General features: G+C 32.1%; 1 protein-coding gene across 1 annotated transcript in view; it reads right to left on the minus strand.

The window, feature by feature from the left end:
* Nucleotides 1-17,438, minus strand: part of LOC127738298 (muscarinic acetylcholine receptor M2-like) — a 62,582-nt gene extending 45,144 nt beyond the window's left edge. The window contains exons 1-2 of the mRNA XM_052249500.1: nucleotides 17,311-17,438; nucleotides 11,265-11,474 (exon numbers count right to left, since the gene is read on the minus strand). The gene's annotated coding sequence lies outside the window, so the exon portion shown is untranslated. The remainder of the gene's footprint in view (nucleotides 1-11,264; nucleotides 11,475-17,310) is intronic.
* Nucleotides 17,439-19,125: the final 1,687 nt, after the last annotated feature.

Here is a 19,125-nt window from a genome sequence, read left to right on the forward strand (position 1 = left end):
TGATTGTAACAAATTTGAGGATTATAGAAATTGTATGTTAGCTAGTATTGCACAATATAATTCTTATTTTAATCATATGAACAGTCAAAGCAAAATTATCTGGTTATTTAGTGTAGAAAATGTTGAGTTACTTAAAATAATATGTAATTTTATATACAAACATCTTCCTTAGTGAAGATTAGTTAAAGGAAATCTATGTGTGTATATACATTTGATTGGACATAGAAAATTATATTCATCTGAATATCACAAACATACTAGCCGATTAAAAAAAAAAATAATTGTTAAGATATATTATTTATTCAAATGTTCTCTTATATCCTTGAGGCATCGTCCCCTGGTGTCAACTGCATTCAAGTTACCTATGATGCTTCCTTGTTTGCTTTTGATACAGGTAGGAAAGAGACATTTACACACATTTTACATGCCTATGGCCTATAAGGTATCGTCCCCTGGTGTCAGCTGCCTTTAGGAAACCATAATGCTTTCCTATTTGCTGCTGACACAGGATGAGTCATGGACATGTTTAATTTCTACTTTCTTTTTGGCTAATTATTATATATTTAATTGATCCAACTTTTTGTGTACTATACATATGTGGATATCTGTTTTTCTTTTTTTCTTTTTGGGCTGCTTGTTTGTTATCTATATCAACCACACTTGCAATAAAATGCATTAGTATTAAAAAAAACAACATACTATAGATTCTTTATCTACGTATTCTTTAAGAACTTAAATAGTTCTCGTTTAACTTTTTTTTTTTTTTTATCTCATTGTTTGTATTGTATTATGAAAAAATTATTGATGTTGTAATGTTTATGCCCTTTGGGGCCCATAATTGGAAATAAAATATCTTATCTTCTTATCTTATCTATCATTGTATATAGATCTGCAGCTAAACTGACTGTTGTAGATGGCCGTAAATTATGGTGGCCGGTTAAGGCAATTTCGCGTTTTCGCCTGTCATGTTCTATAGGGCGAAAACGCGAAATCGCGAAGTCGAAAACACGAAAACAAGAAATACTTTTTCTTTCCGATTTCGCGTTTTCGACTTCGCGATTTCGCGTTTTCGCCCTATAGAATATGAAGGGCGAAAACGCGAAATGGCCTTAACCGGCCACCATAGTAAATATACACAACAAATAACAGTGTAATCCACTGCTAGTTCCATAAATGTACCAAGCATCATAATTATTACACAACATTTAAAATGAAAGAAGACATTTTGTGAAAGATATGAAGAATTCTGCTTCTGCACGTATCAGTTTCATGATTGATGCGTGGAAGATTATATATGCAATGAAAAATAGGTTTTCTCGGTATTATTATTACTAAAGTACTTGAGTATCTTTTTACAGATACAATTTACCAAATATTCCAAATTCATCACGAAAATTTGCCCTATTAGGAAAATAAAAAATGTTTTAGGTGAAACAATTTTGATGCAATTAATAAATGAAATAAGTAAATATACATTATTTATAGAATAACTAATCGAAGAATTCAAATAGAGAAAAATATTCAACGAGTGACCGAACAACACATTAATTCACGAATGCGCGTAGCGCATGAGTTAATTATCAGTGTTGTTCGGTCACGAGTTGAATATTTTTCGATATTTGAATTCTTTGATTAGTTATTCTTTTTATTACATTGGCAAATGGCTTTTTTTAATGAAATTAATGTAGAAAATGTAAGGAACTATATCTTTTTTCTACGCATTCACAATTTGTTTTGATCCGACGTTATCGACGTCTTGACAACGCCTTTTGTTGTATGACGTCAGAGAGTGAAATAACCACGTTTATTTCACATGTGAAATTATCGGTTTTTATTTGACTTGGAAATCAATGTAATTCATTGCTACCAATGTAATAATGTATTTTAAGGTTGTGTCGATCATTGTGAAAAGCAATGGCTAACTATTGTGATCAGATCCACGTCTTCATTCATTCATAAGTAATACAAGTAAATGCTTCTATCTTGATTAAAGATAAACAAGCGTACAATGAAGATAAACTCCAAGTTTATCATTACATGATGTTTTTGTCATAATATATCGAAATATCTAGCTCTTTTCATCTTCTTCGTAAAGGGGTAAATTTAGTAAAAGATCTACCATTGACTTCAATGCAAACCAAACCCATTTCTTGAATTTAAATTTATACCTGGTTTACCTTTAGAAATCAGAATCTTTCATATATCATTCATTAAAGTACAAATGTAGCCACACCTTTTGCACAATCAAAACATAGGGTCATGCGGCATTTTTGAGCCATTCACATGGCCTAGTTTGCAAACACTAGATTTGCACAAAATTCCTACACCTACCCCCATTACTTTTAAACCATGTAGTAAAATAATTAAATGCACTCTGCATTTGTTTATTTTTTTTTAACCCTAGTTTTGATCCATCTGATCAAAAAATGGTTATTAACATCATCTACCAATCAATCGAGCACAAGACTTCAGTGTTATCCGGCAGAGAGCTTTTCCCCAAATGCCGGTGGTCTTTAATGACGAATATTTATCAACTGAAGAATTTACTCCTAAAGAGTGAGCTAAAACGAGGAAAAGTAACTTAAATATATTTGATTTTTTTTTAAATCAATATTTTTTTTCTAAGTTGGTATATATTAAAGAAAGCTTTTTGGTAGGATGTCGCTGTCTGTCTTCATAAACCTAAAAAAATACCAACAACCAACAATAGGATGAAGATGAACAGAATATATATCACACATTTACTTTGCGGGTCTAATTCGACACATGTATAAAAATAAGGAGATGTGGTATGATTGCAAATGAGACAACTATCCACCAAATTTCAAATGAAGTGGATGTAAGCAATTATAGACAACCGTAAAGCCTTCAAAAATGAAATAAACCCATACCGTATAGTAGACTATCAAAGGCTCCGACAAGAAAAATATGAAACAATTCAATTGAGAAAACTAACGACCTAACTTATAACAAACAATTTACGAAAAACAAATACGACAGACACGAACCAACGACAATCACTGAACTACAGGCTCCTGATTTGGGACATGCACATAAAGAATTTGGCGAGGTTCACTGTTTGAATGCGCCAACCCTCCCTTAACCTTAGACAGTGGTGTAACAATACAACATAAGAACAAACTATAAAAATCAGTTGAAAAGAGCTTAACTCATCAGATCGATACAAAGCAGGAAAACATCTAACAAACAGACCGGACGTAGCAGGGAATTTATATATCCCTCACAACAAAATAGGCACATAGTACAGATATTAGAGTACTCGCAGTTACTGACAGCTAGTTTAAAGCCAATAACAGCTAATAGGTTATCATGTATCTGAGATTAAAATATCAACCAGTACATGAATACTATAGAGAATGAGTCGACATGTCTGCACTTTTTGAGATGTCAACACCTGATATGAAAGGTTTTCTTATCAAGGACAGTCCAGAATACATTGCAAGTTGAGATCTAGTATAGATTTTGTTTGTGTGTTCCTCTGATAATCTGGATAAAGATAGCAATGTCTATGATCTGTTGAATACGTTATAAGATCACGACTTCATCTTTGTGCATTAATAGAAAACCTTGACGTCTGTAATTAATTATACGTCTACCTATCTTATATTAGAAGAACACTTATGAAGTGCTCAGTAGCACTTTCAATGAGTTTTTTTTCAAACAAAATTTCTTAACTATGCAATTTTTAGCCAAACTATAAATCTATCTTTAGTAGTTCTTATGATTGCAGTAATGGTATTGTACTAATAATATATTTAAAACATTTTGAGGGCCTTACATGAAAACAATAGTCCACTACGTAAGTATTCAGCGATTTGTTTTATTATCAAAAGCCCTAAATCCACAGCTATGGGTATACATGTAGAAAATGAATATCATTTAACTTTATACAAGTATCTTCAGTAGTTGAAGTCATACATGATGCTTTAAATTTAACAAAAAAAGATAAATATGTTTTATACACTTGTTAAGGTTAAAAATCCATTGTTTTATTTAGAAATTATCTGCTATTCAAATATTGTCTTCTCGTACACTAGATAGTTTTTTCCGTATGCAGTCGCCTTACCAGGACACCCCTCGCTAGAAATTCGGCAATAGCACATCGCAAGAGCAATGAAGAAAACCCGTGTAAACAAACCTGAAAGGAAAGATAGTTTTAACCCATTCTTAAGGAAACATTTCAATGCATCAAATCATTTAACAAAACTGTTGTGCCAAAGTTTAATCAACAAGTGGGAACGCATAGATAAAAAAAAACAACAAATGTATATCGCTCTATCATGCCCCTTAGTTTTCACGTGCTCAGTGATTCTGTGTCGATTGTTTGTCAAGGTGACGATCGGCAAACTTCACAACCAAAACCCGAAAGTTTTAATTAGCAGTCAAAGTTTTCGATCAACAAATCACAGAAGGAACTATTTTGTTTTCGATAATACATTATGGATTCGTAATAAATGCATGTAAAAAAATCGTGTACACAGGACTTAGTTTAGTTGCATTAGTTCAATAATTTCCTTAACATTATTATCACCAGAAACTCGTTTCATATGACTTTAAATCCACGTCATATGTTAATTTTCGTCAAACCCTTTCTATCTTCACTCATTCCTAGTAACAGGTTACAATTTGGAGTACCTCTATGCCATGCAAAGCAGTATACTAATGCAAGAAATCAATGCTCACAGTTACCGTGAACTTTGCCGACCCGAAAAAAACAAGGTTTTCGAATCCGTATTTTTTCTTCCGTCATCGTGCACCTGACGATAGTCGAATTCAAACATTCTGAAGTCTAAGATATCTAAGACTCTTTTAAACAGTATCGAGTAAAACGTGTTATTGTTTGACAAATTTTTACTCCCAGAGAACATGGCATTCCCTATATGACTTTGCGTCAACTTTGTCTTGTATGACCGGACACGAATACGTACTTATACATCCCAAACGCACAACTTTAAAATTTGTTGTAAGGACAGATTATTTTGTTGTCGGTTATGGTCCAGTTTTCCATTCAATAACATTGACAGTATTCGGTAAACAACAGAATAGAGGTTATATAACAAATGATATACAAAAATGAAAATCTTACCAAATAGGCTAATTTTTGTTCGCAGAGAAATTAAGTTCAATAGTACAAACAATAAGAAACTGAAAGTTTAAAAAAAAATTAAAGCATCAAGCATTTAAAAAATATTAATTTTCTGCAAAATATCAAATATGCATTTAGTCATATCCCAGATGCAAACTTATAATTAAGTTAATTAATATAAAACTGTTTCGTATTTAGTGTTAGGATCTATTGTATTGATTTGCTAATTTTAAGTTCTTGAATATTTATATTATATCAGCAAAAAAGTGAAATGTAGATGTGCACATAATAAAGACCCTTCACTTCGTATGGTGACAATTATTTAGTGTATTACTGTTTACTTATCTAAGACAATCATATAATGTTTGCGTTTATAAACTCGGTGAGGGTAAAAATATGTCTGATATGTCTAATATCTATCCAGGTCAGATTTTTCCATGAGTTTCATTTAGAAAAGATAAATAGAGAGATTTCTTTTAAAAAAAATCCAACAGTACCAATTTTACTTCACCAGATGCACATATCTATTAATACTGACTCTTCGGTAATGCTAGAGGCCAATATATTCCTAATACAAACGTTGAAGAGCTGAAATAATCAAATACAAAAATGACCACTAGTACAGCCAAACCAGGGCAAGGCATCAGAGATATGCGTTAGGGAGATATATTAATTTCAATTGATTTCTCATATTCTGGATAGAAGTATATTCGAACTCAAGGTACAGTATATAATTAACGTAAATAGGCGTTTTCCCAGATTGAGGCCGAAAACAGTTTTGGCATTTAGGAAACAACAAAATACTTTCAAATAACAAAATGCAACTCATGGATCACTAGGATAGATAAGGTTATCTATAAACCAATGCTTATTTTTGAGATATAACTTTATTTATACAACGCGGGAGATGAAACTACAACACTGCGCAAAATATATAATGGAACAGTAAATGATTGCAATCGATTGTGTGTATTCTTGTCTATCATTGAAGACCGGGTACTGACCTCTGGGTTTCTATTTTTGGTGAACTTGTGTTGTTAGGGTTGTTATCTCATAGACGTTTATCTCGTTACAAATTTGTTCTAAAGAATATATATCATTTGAAAAGTTTATCTTCAAATAAAGTCTGTTTTAACATATAAAAGCTATCCCTTTTTAAATAGACAGATAATATGTATCATGAATGGATGCAGGTGTTACAAATTTGGCCCATAGGATAAAATTATGAACGCCAGAATGACCATCTAGTGAATTATTAACATAATACTTCTAATTTGTTAATCAGTCTAGCAAAAATCTCGATGTATAAAAATATGTTTCTACTTAGGCAGGTCGATGTTTTGATAGAATGATAAACCATGGTAAGGAGCACAATAATGATTATAAGATCGTGTGTTTTACAGATGTTCTAGGGGTTAAGCTGCTCGTACTTTCCATCGTGCAGAACAAGCGATAATCCATGTATTATTAAAAATGATACAAAAACTAAAATAATGGGGGAAACGTACTTGTATAACCCTAAATTGGATTACATAGTAACAGACGTTTTAAAATGAACTTCAAAAAACTTTCACAATTTATTCAAATACATAATAACTGCAGATTGAGAAGTGCTGAAGCACACAAGTAATTTAAACTTTGTTTATGGTGTCAAAACTTTCAAGAGCCTCTCCGACTCACTGTTTGTAATATTCTACATCAAGAATACGTGAAAATTACTTAACTTCACATACACTGTATCCCAAGACTTTTTTCAATTCTTCAAATGAATAGCTCCGAGAGACAGAAATTGATACAAGATTCTTCGCCTTCGGAGAACGATTTCCCCGAATGGAGCTTCCGTTTTATTATGCAGAATGTATAAAAACTCAGCCACGTTCTGTCGGGATTGGGACTTTAAATCCGATGACTTGTTTAGGGAAAGTGCATATACAGGTTAAAGAATACTTTCACCAAAACATCTGCCCATAACCAACATGATTTCATATTCCAAAAACAGTCAAAAATTTCCGCTATTCTTACTGTCGAGTATATCTACTTGTTTTATTGCTAATGTGTCTTGTACAGACTACGAATGAAATATAAGCATTTTTATGTTAATCAAACAACAATCAATAATTAATAAATCAATCAATCAATTAATTACTCAATAATTAATTGATCGATCAATCACTCAATTGATTAATCAAACTAGATCAATATATCAATCAATTGATTAATCAAAATAGATCAAAAAGAAAAGTATGATACCGGATTTAAGAGTTTTGGGAAAACCTTATCAGGGTACGATCGAAACCAAAAGTTTGAAAAGCCAAAAATGAAAATTAAAAAAGTATTAGAAAAAAATACCGAACTCCAAAAGATTCATATGTATTTGAGAGCATAAAAATAAAAAAGTCAGTACAGTCTAATTCGTTTTAAGAGTTGACCCTCCCCACTCCCCCACACACACTTGGAGTCTTAGTTCTAAGTTGGAATCTACATGTTCTTCACTTACGAAGGAAGTAAATCTATTTTTTTAAACATTTATCTAAAAACACAATTATCGTAATCAAACGTTTATTTATATATCGCTTACATGTTCAGTAAGACAGTAATTAGATAGTAGTATCTTTTAAAGTATTTTGACAGTATCAGCACTGATAATAGTTTTATAGCATTTAATAATAAGATATAATGAATTTTAAACCTGAAGTAATATGTAAAACGGCATATAATATAAAAAGGAGAAGATGTGGTATGATTGCCAATGAGACTACTCTCCACCAGAGATCAAATGACATAGAAGTAAATATAAGGCTGCTTGACTCTTTTTTACACTTTGAAATTGTTGGATGGGTTTCTGATTTTGTCTCATGTAATCTTATGTTATATAAATAAGTTGAAAAACAAATAAACAAAAAAAATAAAATCGACTGACATTCATCTTCATAAAGCTTGTAAATGTCAATTTCTGTACTAATTTCTTCCTGTCAGAATACCGCGGTATCTGATCAATGGAGTAACCTGCCATCAGAGAGGAATTAGCAAACAAGTAACTGTAGTTGGGTGATTATTATTTGTTTTGTTAGCTTTGAACCATTTGTATTTCAATTGGTAATTTTCATTCGTTAGTTATTATCTTCTCACAAGGAATATTCTAATCCGTTTGACCGACCGTTGTTATCATACCAAAACTTAGATCGTAGATCAAATGTTTACCAAACTTGAAACAATGCTAGGTAATGATCTCGTTATGGTTTCAATGCCAGTGAAAAGCGGTGAAAAGATGTAACGTATAATACAAAAAGACTTGTTTTATGATATAGTTTTCTTATAAGACATGTAAGAGTTAAAGGCTAAGGTGTTCATCATTTATTCGTCATTTTCAGAAAAGAAAAAAAAAAGGTTCGAAGTTTTTTACCAATGATTGTGAAAATCAATTTGTTTTTTGTAACATATATTATTGTTATCTTTGCAAAACATATAGCTAAGTTAGAAAACGCAATATGACCCCCAAAATCTGCTTCATATATTATCGACCATGAATTTCTCGTATTCATGGTAATTTGATTTCACATGCATGGACAGTTGTCACAATTCCACACAGTCTACGAACAATTGCAACAATAGATGTGCAATTTATTTCTTGTAAATAATGCAATCATTCATACTATGCTCAAAATAACGCGTGATTCGCTCCATTGTAATGGTACGTAGGAACTGAGAACTAATTCATTTTATGTCACATAATCTATGACATTTTCTTTTTCTGTTGTTTGGCTTTGTATAGGTATAAAAAGCTGTTCCTGATGGTTAACCGTAGACCTAATCACGAATATTTAGCTGTTACTGTGTAGACTGAATTAACAAAACCACAGTAAAACAAGTACTTGACTGTTACTATGTAGATTGAATTAACAAAACCACAGTAAAACAGGTATTTGACTGTTACTATGTAGACTGAATTAACAAAACCACAGCAAAACAGGTATTTGACTGTTACTATGTAGATTGAATTAACAAAACCACAGCAAAACAGGTATGTGACTGTTACTATGTAGATTGAATTAACAAAACCACAGTAAAACAGGTATTTAACTGTTACTATGTAGATTGAATTAACAAAACCACAGTAAAACAGGCTGAACTGATCTATTATATTATATGTTGGAAGATTAGTTGATTGACGAATGCCTAAACTACCAGCAGCAAATATCACACATATATTCCGGACATTAACCTATTAATGGCATATAAATATACTTTGTAAAAGATTCACATGCACGCTGAGGATTAGCTTTGACGTACATGGTCAAAAGATAACTGCATGCAGGAAGATATGTCCACCTAATTAGACATATTAATTGTTGAAGGCCGTACGGTGACCTATAGTTGCTAACTTCTATGTCATTTGTCTCTGGTGGAGAGTTGTCTCATTGGCTATAATACCACATCTTCTTATTTTTATATTAATCCGATTCCGAGTAGACAAGATTAGCCTAGGCTTTACCTCCTAAGTGTTGTATGCTAAACGGAGAAGCACCAGATATCAATTTCAAAGTCTTTAATTTAAACAGGTCAGAGATTAAACCTCAGACGAGCAAGCTAAAGACGATATCTATATAAGAAGATGTCAATCTATCTTGACAAGTTGACCACCTAAACCCCTTCGTATTGAAAATTAAAATTAAAAAAAATACTCTGTTATGTATAATGTATAAAGTGTCTACAGTATTTGTCATACATGTAGAACAATGTCCTTAGTGTGCATACAAACTACAGTCATAAGCAATGATAATTGTTTCTATCAAGTCTTCAAGATATTTACAAGAGTATGAATAAGTGATACCAGGTTATATTGTTATACTAATTTCCCTTCTCATTTTAAGTCTTAATCCTGTGTTATTGTTATCCAAATTTATGCAATAATTTTACTGCGCAATATATTCTTAAATAATAGCTGGACTGTATCGAAAAATTAGGATAACATTTTGTATTAGAATATTGAATGAAAATAGCTCTTTATAAATTTCGTGCGTCCAAAGCGCTGTTCTTGATTTACGTTCATCAGTAACGCTTGAAAACATAAACATTTGAAAGCCAAGGATGAATAATTACGTAGACAGTTTACGAGTTATATGACCAGAAGGAACCTAAAAAAAAATAGTCAAATTCCTCTTAGGTCAACTTTACATTAGGAAGTTGAAACCTTAATTTCTTAATAAGCAATGGGGACTGATTTTAGAAAAAAATGTTATAAATCATATCAGCACCAAAACACAGACTACTGAGCTGATGATACCTCTGGGAACTAACAGTCCACAGCCGTGGTGAAAAAAAGTTGAACATAATTACTTCATGAAATCGTATAAATCGTAGAATGCAGAGGTATGCTTAATTTACATTTTTTAAAATCCTTTTTCATCATTTTACATTTACATATATTCAATACAACCAGATATAGCAGTTTTGATGTATTTAGGTCGAGTTCAATAACAGTGTTGTTTTAAAGACATTTTCAGGGGAAATTTAAAAAAAGTCGTTGAAGTCTGAAAAGAAAAAGTGTGAATAAGTGAAGGATTGAAAGTATTGATAGTTTCTGAAAAAGAAAACCAAATACTAAAAAAAAAACGGAAATGCCTTTAGAAGTGTTTGCTTGATTCTTAAATTAATAAAAAAAATATGACGTTCTTCAAATAATTCGATACGCTTAATTTCTTTTTAATTCAAGACATTTTGATAGATGTTTAAAAAATTCAAATTTTAATATTAAAATTTTGCAGCACACAAAATCATGCAGTTTGAGGGCTAACTTATAATATTAAATACTCTAATCGGCAATTATATAAAGTGATAACACATAACAAAATACTAATATTTCCGATAGTAAAAAATATTTAAATACATTTTTCTTTTGCTGTTATCTCAAGAACAACCCACTTAAAAAGTCGACCGCTGTCGTCAAACTTTAGTGAGGTATTTATTATGCTATCAATCATACTATTAAAACAGATGTCATGTTATTTTCATATTATGTAAACGATTTGTTTTAAGAAAAGCAAATTTTTACAAATAATGAATAATAAAAAAATCATTACTAAGGCACAGGACGAAGACAGAGCAAATGTTTGAAATATTGCTAAAATAGATAAGTAATAAAATAAAAAGATCTTACCTGTGGTAGTGAATAGCAGCTAAATAATACTATTGTATGATTGAGAGTAGCCAGAAAGATGGTTCCAATAAGTGATAATTGTTCTTCACTGCACAATAACGCTTCGACTGATCGCCGATACACTCGCATTGATTTTACTCCGTCTTAGTTCATCAATGTATTACAGCTCAAAAAACTAAATACCTGGACTTGAGATACACGCTTCCTTATCTGTAAAAATCGAAACCAAAACGCGTAAAAATCTTAACTTCAAAATTATTGTGACTGTAATTGATATCTAAATGAAATATAAAACACTTTAATTACATGTAATTTATCATAGTTTTTCTCAATGGAACAAACCTGCGTTTTGGTCTGACCGTAACTACTGTTAATTATAGTTTATATCCAACATTCAAACACTAATGGGATTAAAGGTGAACAGAAAGTGATTCTAAAATAAACTTTCTATACCTAAATTAAATTTAAAGCAAATAAATTTTATGGACAATTAGTAAGCACAATGTACATTGAAAAAGTATTGAATAAAAGTTTATTTAATCAGAAAGCAAATAAAACTTGTGTAGAGTTAAAAATTCCTAATGTTCTTGTACAGGTGGATATAAACAATACTTTACGTAAAATAATTGTGTAAATAATGAAACAGTTCTGTACATGACTAGGACGAATGACAAATGGCTTTAGTGAACTGTCTTTATTCTTGTAAGCACGTAGAATTGTAATAACATTATGATTTGTGACACAAAAGCATTTATTTAAATGCATTTCAATACAACATAGCAGTGATTTTAATCAAACGCTTCTAAAATTTCCGTTTTTAAACAAGGAGGGAGGATTTGGGTGAAGGGTCGAAATCTGGGACGCAATTTAACTGTGTCACCATTTACTCTAATTTAAGGTTACATCAGAGTCCAGGTATTATTGTAAACTATCAATTGCATTTTTTTCAAAACTGGTTTTAGAGGTCAGTGAATAGTGTTCTGAAACCCTTTTGGGTGATTTTAAAGATTAAATGTTGAATATCTGGGATAGTCATAAGATACCAAAAGTAAATTGGTATACTCCATTTCATTTCTTACATGGGACCGATATACAAATTGATATTCGAAAATCGTATTGCATATTTACATGATTTGAAGTGAAAAAAACACACGAAATCACATACAGAAAATAGACTTTTTATTATCACTTATACCTTACTTTAAGCAAAGATCTATAACAAACTAGATGATTTGAGTTTTCACATTGTTAATTTCCTATTTTTCAGTAGTAGCAAACCCGCTGTGAATCGATTGGCGTTTATATGTCTCAATTGGTATGTAACGCGCGTGCATGTTCACATTATACGGACTTAATTAAAAGGGTGTGCTCCTAACACAAAAACTTCTCCCGTAGGGTGCTGAGGAAGAACGACGGAAATCGACAGTATACAAGTCTTTTGATCATCACAGCGAATTGGTTGACAGATTTCTACTCATGATAGACATGTCTTCGCGGTCACGATCTAAAATACCAGAATAGTCGTCTAATCTGCAAATTTACCAATTGTGTCATAATCCTTATCGCGAGTCTGGTATGGCGGGTGATGCAGGAGCCATAATCCTTGTCGCGAGTCTGGTATGGCGGGTGATGCAGGAGCCATAACCCTTGTCGCGAGTCTGGTATGGCGGGTGATGCAGGAGACACTTACCCTGTCGACGCAACCGGTCTCGCTCAGTTTGGAGTTTCAAATCCCTGTTTTTTTTTTAATTCTTGGTTTATATATTCAAATTGTTTTACGAGATTCAAACATCGGTACATTACTGTTGCTTCTTATTTACATAAAACACACATATAAAAACTGTTATCTATAGATAAAGTGTAATTATTATATAAAATAAATAAAGGTAAAAAGTTGAAAAAATCGTCAATCTTTGACCAAATATTTGGCACTCTTTATCTCATCTAAAACATTGTAGCGTATATACAGATGGTACAGAGGTAAATTAAACAATTAAGTTACAAACGACAATTATTTTTACATGACAATACAAAAGAAAGTGATCAACTCATCGTGGTTAGCGCACAAAATGGACATTCTCACTCAATGCTTCGATAAAAAAATCAGTTAATTTAATTAATTCAATTGATTGATTGTTATTTGCTTAACGTCCCTTCGTTGATTTAATGTCCCGCATGAAGTTAAATGTTGTAAAATGATCTGCTCCTATTCTCTTAATAACTCTATGATGAAATCTTATGTACAAAGCCAAAACATTACAGAAAAGATAACAAGCATATTTCCTGTAATTGATTATTTTAGGTTTGAAATTTGATACCCTTAACGTCTATCCAATTGAACTTGAAATAAGAGACACAACCGATACTGTTAAGTCCGATTCATATCTTGGCATCATCTAGATATTAACTGTGAAGGTTGGTGGGAAACTAAACTAAACGCAAAAGAGAGGAATTCAATTTTCGCATTGTGAACTTTTTATTTCTATGTAGCAACATTCCGGTAGCAGCTGCGTATAGTATGAATCTCAAAGCTGACAACGATGTTCCTTGGCTTGCCTTTCCTTTAATGATTTCTTTGTTATAAGGTAATGCTTAATCATTGTTTTCTAAACTGGGTTTTATTTTCAAACTTTAACACTCGGTCAAAAATAAGGGTTAGATAATTAACATGAACTGATGGTTTAAAAATAAATGGAGAATGTGTCCATGGGACACAGATGATGCCCCGCTTGCATATAACGTTATAAAGGGCATACCTCGAGAACGGTAAAAGTGACGCCACCCAAATTCGAACTTAATCTGTGTTTTCTCAGCTAATTAATGAAGTCACGAATATTACATCCCAGCTCATTTGTTCTACCAGGGGTGATCTGAGTCGGATCACCCCTACCAGATCACCCTAGCTTGAGTTTCTTTGTTCTGCATGCTTTCCTTTGTTCTGTAACATTTTGGCGGGAATGTCAAATTTATACTAAAACTTAGAAATATTTATACGGAAAAGACTAACTATCAATATTTATGTTGAAAAATTCAGTGTCTATGCTGGGAATCGAACTCAAGACCTTTAGCATATAGACACACGAGTCATACCCCTACACAGTACGACTGGATACAAATCAATGTTAATTTAACATATTTAAACAGTGTGTCCGGGGCTCATAAAGGTATATACAATATAGTAATATATAAAGTATATAGTAATGATTGTGTGGCGTTCTAAACTAGATTTTATGAAGCGTAAATGGGTTTTTATCTAATCTAGAACAGCTGGGATGTAAAATAGTTATCCCATTCGGACTTGGTGTGTCAGTGTTAGATCACCCTCTGGCCTCCGGCTTATCTTGAGTAAGTTTGGAGTCTTTTGTCAATACAATACTGCAATGGCATATGCCACGACAATACACAGACTGATATCACAGGTTGCAAGAATAGAATTTTTGTTAAGTTTAAGAAAGCGAAATTTAAGTTGTCTAAGAGCGAACAATGCTAAAAAAAAGATTAACTAGTAATATCAATTATCGTGAAAAGGATCGATGACACACGAACGTATTGACGGATTTCAATGCCTATCAGAAATTGCTAACCGAAATGAAATAATTAATCAAATCGCTTACGATTATACCCACCACATTATGTACTACATTGAAATGAATAAAATGCTGTATTCTATATCCCACGATCAAGACATAATTCTATATTGCAAATATATGAGAGTGAAATACATTTTCCTAAGACAGACATCAGGTTCATTGGATATCTACAGAGGACATTATGAGGCACTTAAAGCAATAAAGCTCGTCATTCATCAATAACACTATATAATATAAATAAAACGTATTTATTGGTTATGTTTTAACCGAATGTCTTAGTTAGATAAAAAGACAAACCTATATAATTCATTGAATTAGTGGAGGTCGTATTAATGTGTGCTTTACATCACGAACAAACGGTCAGTACTAGATCAATATCGTTCAGTTTTCAATGCAGAGGACAACATATAAGAAGATTTTTTTTTCTATTCCAATTCCCATTATCTGTCGTACACTATAAAAGTCTCCCTTTTTTGCAGAGAAAGAGGAGTTACCAATACTGAGAGAGTTAACACAAAAATTATGAATAGACAGGGAAACTATAAATTCATCCTTCTAGATTTAGACAAAGGGTCGCTAGACTATGAGACGCAGATTAAGTTAAAAAGTTTTGTATTTGAGAAACTCCTGAATTATTTCGTAACCTCCATAATTCGAATTCATGATATCATATATAAATCATTTAGGACCTCCTGAAATATTTCAGGACATCCATAATTCGATTTCGCCTCATACCAGACGTTATCAGAAATGATATTATTGGCAAAAAAAAAAGAATGTCTAAATGAAAACACGAAGATTTGGAAAAATTTCATGACAATGGTTCGAGCTGTATTACATCATTTATGTAGCCTTTAAAAGTAAATGTTAACGTGTTTCTATACTCTTTCGTTATGAAGTAGATCTGATTCAACATGAAAGTACTAAAAGCGAGGAATTCATACATATCTAAACATACACATATAGAGTGACATAATTTCCTACTAAACACAGCCAACTATTATCATCCCTTTTTCAAAATTCATTTGTTGACAGACAACAGTATATGTTGGACACATATTTTTCGTACTATATTTGTTTTGGTCTGCAATGGCTGTAATATCGACTTGTAAAAAAAGCATAACAATGGAACAAAACGAATAATTTTATTCCGATTTATCATGGTTACTTCTTTACAGTTTGGAAGACATACTAATAGATCACTAAATTGTGTTTGTAAATGCAATTTTGAAGATAAAGCGAGTCCATAGATATAAATGTTAAATTATTGGCATACTATTTGACTTGTGTTATACATGGACATCATCCGATAAGTGCTTTACGTAATTCACGTAATGTTTCTGAGGTTTTATTTTGATAATTTGTCAAATACATCAATCTTAAATCAATAGCCCTATTAATATATTTGAATTATAATGATGAATGGGGATAAAACCACGATCCAGAACTAATTTTGATATTTCGATAACGTGTAACCGATATGAGTTATGCAACTTGATTTGAGTACGAATCAACTTCAAAAATACGTTATAATTCATAGTCTGAAAACATGATATAAGCAAGGCGACATAGAAATGAGAGAGTGACATTGGGTAGCTCATTTCCATTATCCAATTTTTTTTTTGTTATTTTTTTCCCACTTTCCACTTTTTTACCCAGATTCCACTCCCCCCCCCCCCCCCCCCCCCCCTCCCCCTAATCCCACATCCTCACATATTTACCCCTTTATTCCACATCCCCACTTTTTTTAACCACCTATATCCGACATCCCAAGAGCGTGTCATCCCCTCAGAAGACAACATTCTGTTAACTTGAAGAACTTGAATATTTTACCAGCTAGTGGCACACAATGTAAATCAACATGATCGTGATACTGCCAGCTCAAAGAACTGCAGTATGACATAAAACACTATTTAAAAGTCATAAACTTTTTGAAATTGACTTGTGCACTTCTAAATCGGATTTTGACGTGACTGTATGGAATAATGTAACAAAATACATCTGTGGTTTGCTGGTAGTTTATTGAATAGGAAATAATACCCAGAAAATGATCGTTTAACTGCCCCAAAAACAAAATGGATGGCCCCTGGTTTGATTTTTATCGCTATTAAGTCAGATGAAATGAGTGAACTAATACTTTATAAAATGAATTTGATTTTCATAAATCTCAGAAACTCTTTTTTGTGTTATCAAAATCGATAGACAAATAGTCCTTTTATTCTCATCAAATTAGCACTTATACATTTAAATAACGATAATGGATTGTTTAGAATATAAATTGGGTAGTAACTGCACAAAAGGTGATTCTTAACACATTAGGAAAGTACTGCAATGTTAATAAATCACTAAAACACATAACTGTCATAAATATATACTCATGAAATGCATTCAACATGCACAACGTCAATTTAGAGATTAATCTAACCATGCCACACGAGTCTTTTCTTAATTCTTACCTTTTCAAGTACTTGTCCAAATAAATATATGACCTTATAGAGCTTTCTTACATTTTAACGAACGAACGTAAAGGGAGTATGTATTACATTCCCACAATAACAATGAGAGTCTATGTTTTACCTGGTATAACAGCATTATTTTCTCAATGAAATCTGAGACTACTGTTATAGTAATCTCAGATGAAATGTATCTCTGAAAATATAAGCATATCGCAAATAAAACACGCATTTAAAATCCGAAAATAAATAAAAATAGGTCAAAATACACTTACGTCCGATACGTTGCTTATGTTAACGTTCAAGATTGTTTTTTTTAATGTTTGAACCGTTAACATTTTAATGAAATCCTTTCAGTATAATGCTATAAATTTGACGACAAAATCACAATTATTTTTTATCTATTAAAGAGCATGCCATCAACAAATTGTCAACGTGGATCATCGAGATTTGCAAGACAAAGAAACTACAATGAATTGAAAAATTTATGAAAAAAAATCTGGGAGAAGGGAAAAGAAAAGATTTTATGATGAAGTTTAAAGGTTAAACAGAAAATATTGCGACACTTGAAACAAATGTAAAACGGAATAAATACAATACCTCCAACTTCTGAAAGTTGAATGCTCGTTTGGTATTGCGGATAAACCGTCTCCGGCTCAATTGTGCATATAATAGACCCAAGCCAAAATAGGAGCCTAGGAATATGTCTGCCGAGTAGATCCACATCAGATGCACCCCACTTCTGATTCCGCTCTTGAGCTCTAATTATAGATCTGGATCTGGTTTTGCTCATTTACATGTATTACACATTTGAACATCTGAATGATTAAGCGAGCTCCGTAATATATATTTTGGGTGTCTTTTTTATTCAATTTTAATATTTTTGAAGGGTTTTAAAATAATTCTCAATTGAGGAAGTTTTTTTTTTGGCGGTGGGATCTTATATTTGCATTGGTATGTTCTTTATGTAAAATTAATGCAAAGAAGTTTTTTTTGGGGGGGGGGGGGGGGGGGGGGGGGGCTAGTGATTTTAAGTTTTTTTTTTATGACAAGTCTATGTTTAGCAAAATTTGTTGAGTTGTTTCCTTCACCCTGTTTTTATTATCTTTTTTTAACTCGTCACAAAATTCCTATGTTGCATGACAATTCAAGTTTGACACATTTCGTTGCATGCAGTGTAATGGCCCTTGATGTGCAAACTTTGAGGCAAAACGCCATCTAAGTCCCATGACAGCCTTGATTAATATCACATAAAAAGAATTCAAAAGTCAAAATGGAGGATCCCTCAAACGGGTCTTTCGTATGATTCGTCATAAAGTTTTGATTTTTCTACCCTATATACCACTTTGCCTCATAATCTTATTAAGAAAAAACTCACACATATAATTAAATGGGTATTTAAAAAGTCAGAATGCGAATATATATGTTCAGACTCTTTTAGGTCATCTTTTAGTAACAACAAACAAAAGAACTATGTCAATTGGACCTGCTTTGATACTATAACTGCCCTTGAATTTTTACTAGATATATTTTGGTTCGCTATGGAGATTCCGTATATCGTCAAGTTATCAAAGTTCTAATGGGGACTAACTATGCACCACTTAATGCGGACCTGTTTCTATATTGTTATGAGTTACAATTTATGACTAAAATCAGCAAATACCCATCGAAACAACATCTGATAAAAAAATTTATTAACACTTTTAGATATTTGGATGATATATTGGCTCTCAATAATGACGACTTCAGTATGTACACTAAAGAGATTTGTCCGGCTGAACTGACTTTAAATAAAGCTAATACTAACAATGAACACTG

This window comes from Mytilus californianus, unplaced genomic scaffold (genome assembly GCF_021869535.1).
Source record: "Mytilus californianus isolate M0D057914Y unplaced genomic scaffold, xbMytCali1.0.p SCAF_4, whole genome shotgun sequence".
In the NCBI taxonomy this organism is placed as follows: Eukaryota; Metazoa; Mollusca; class Bivalvia; order Mytilida; family Mytilidae; genus Mytilus; species Mytilus californianus.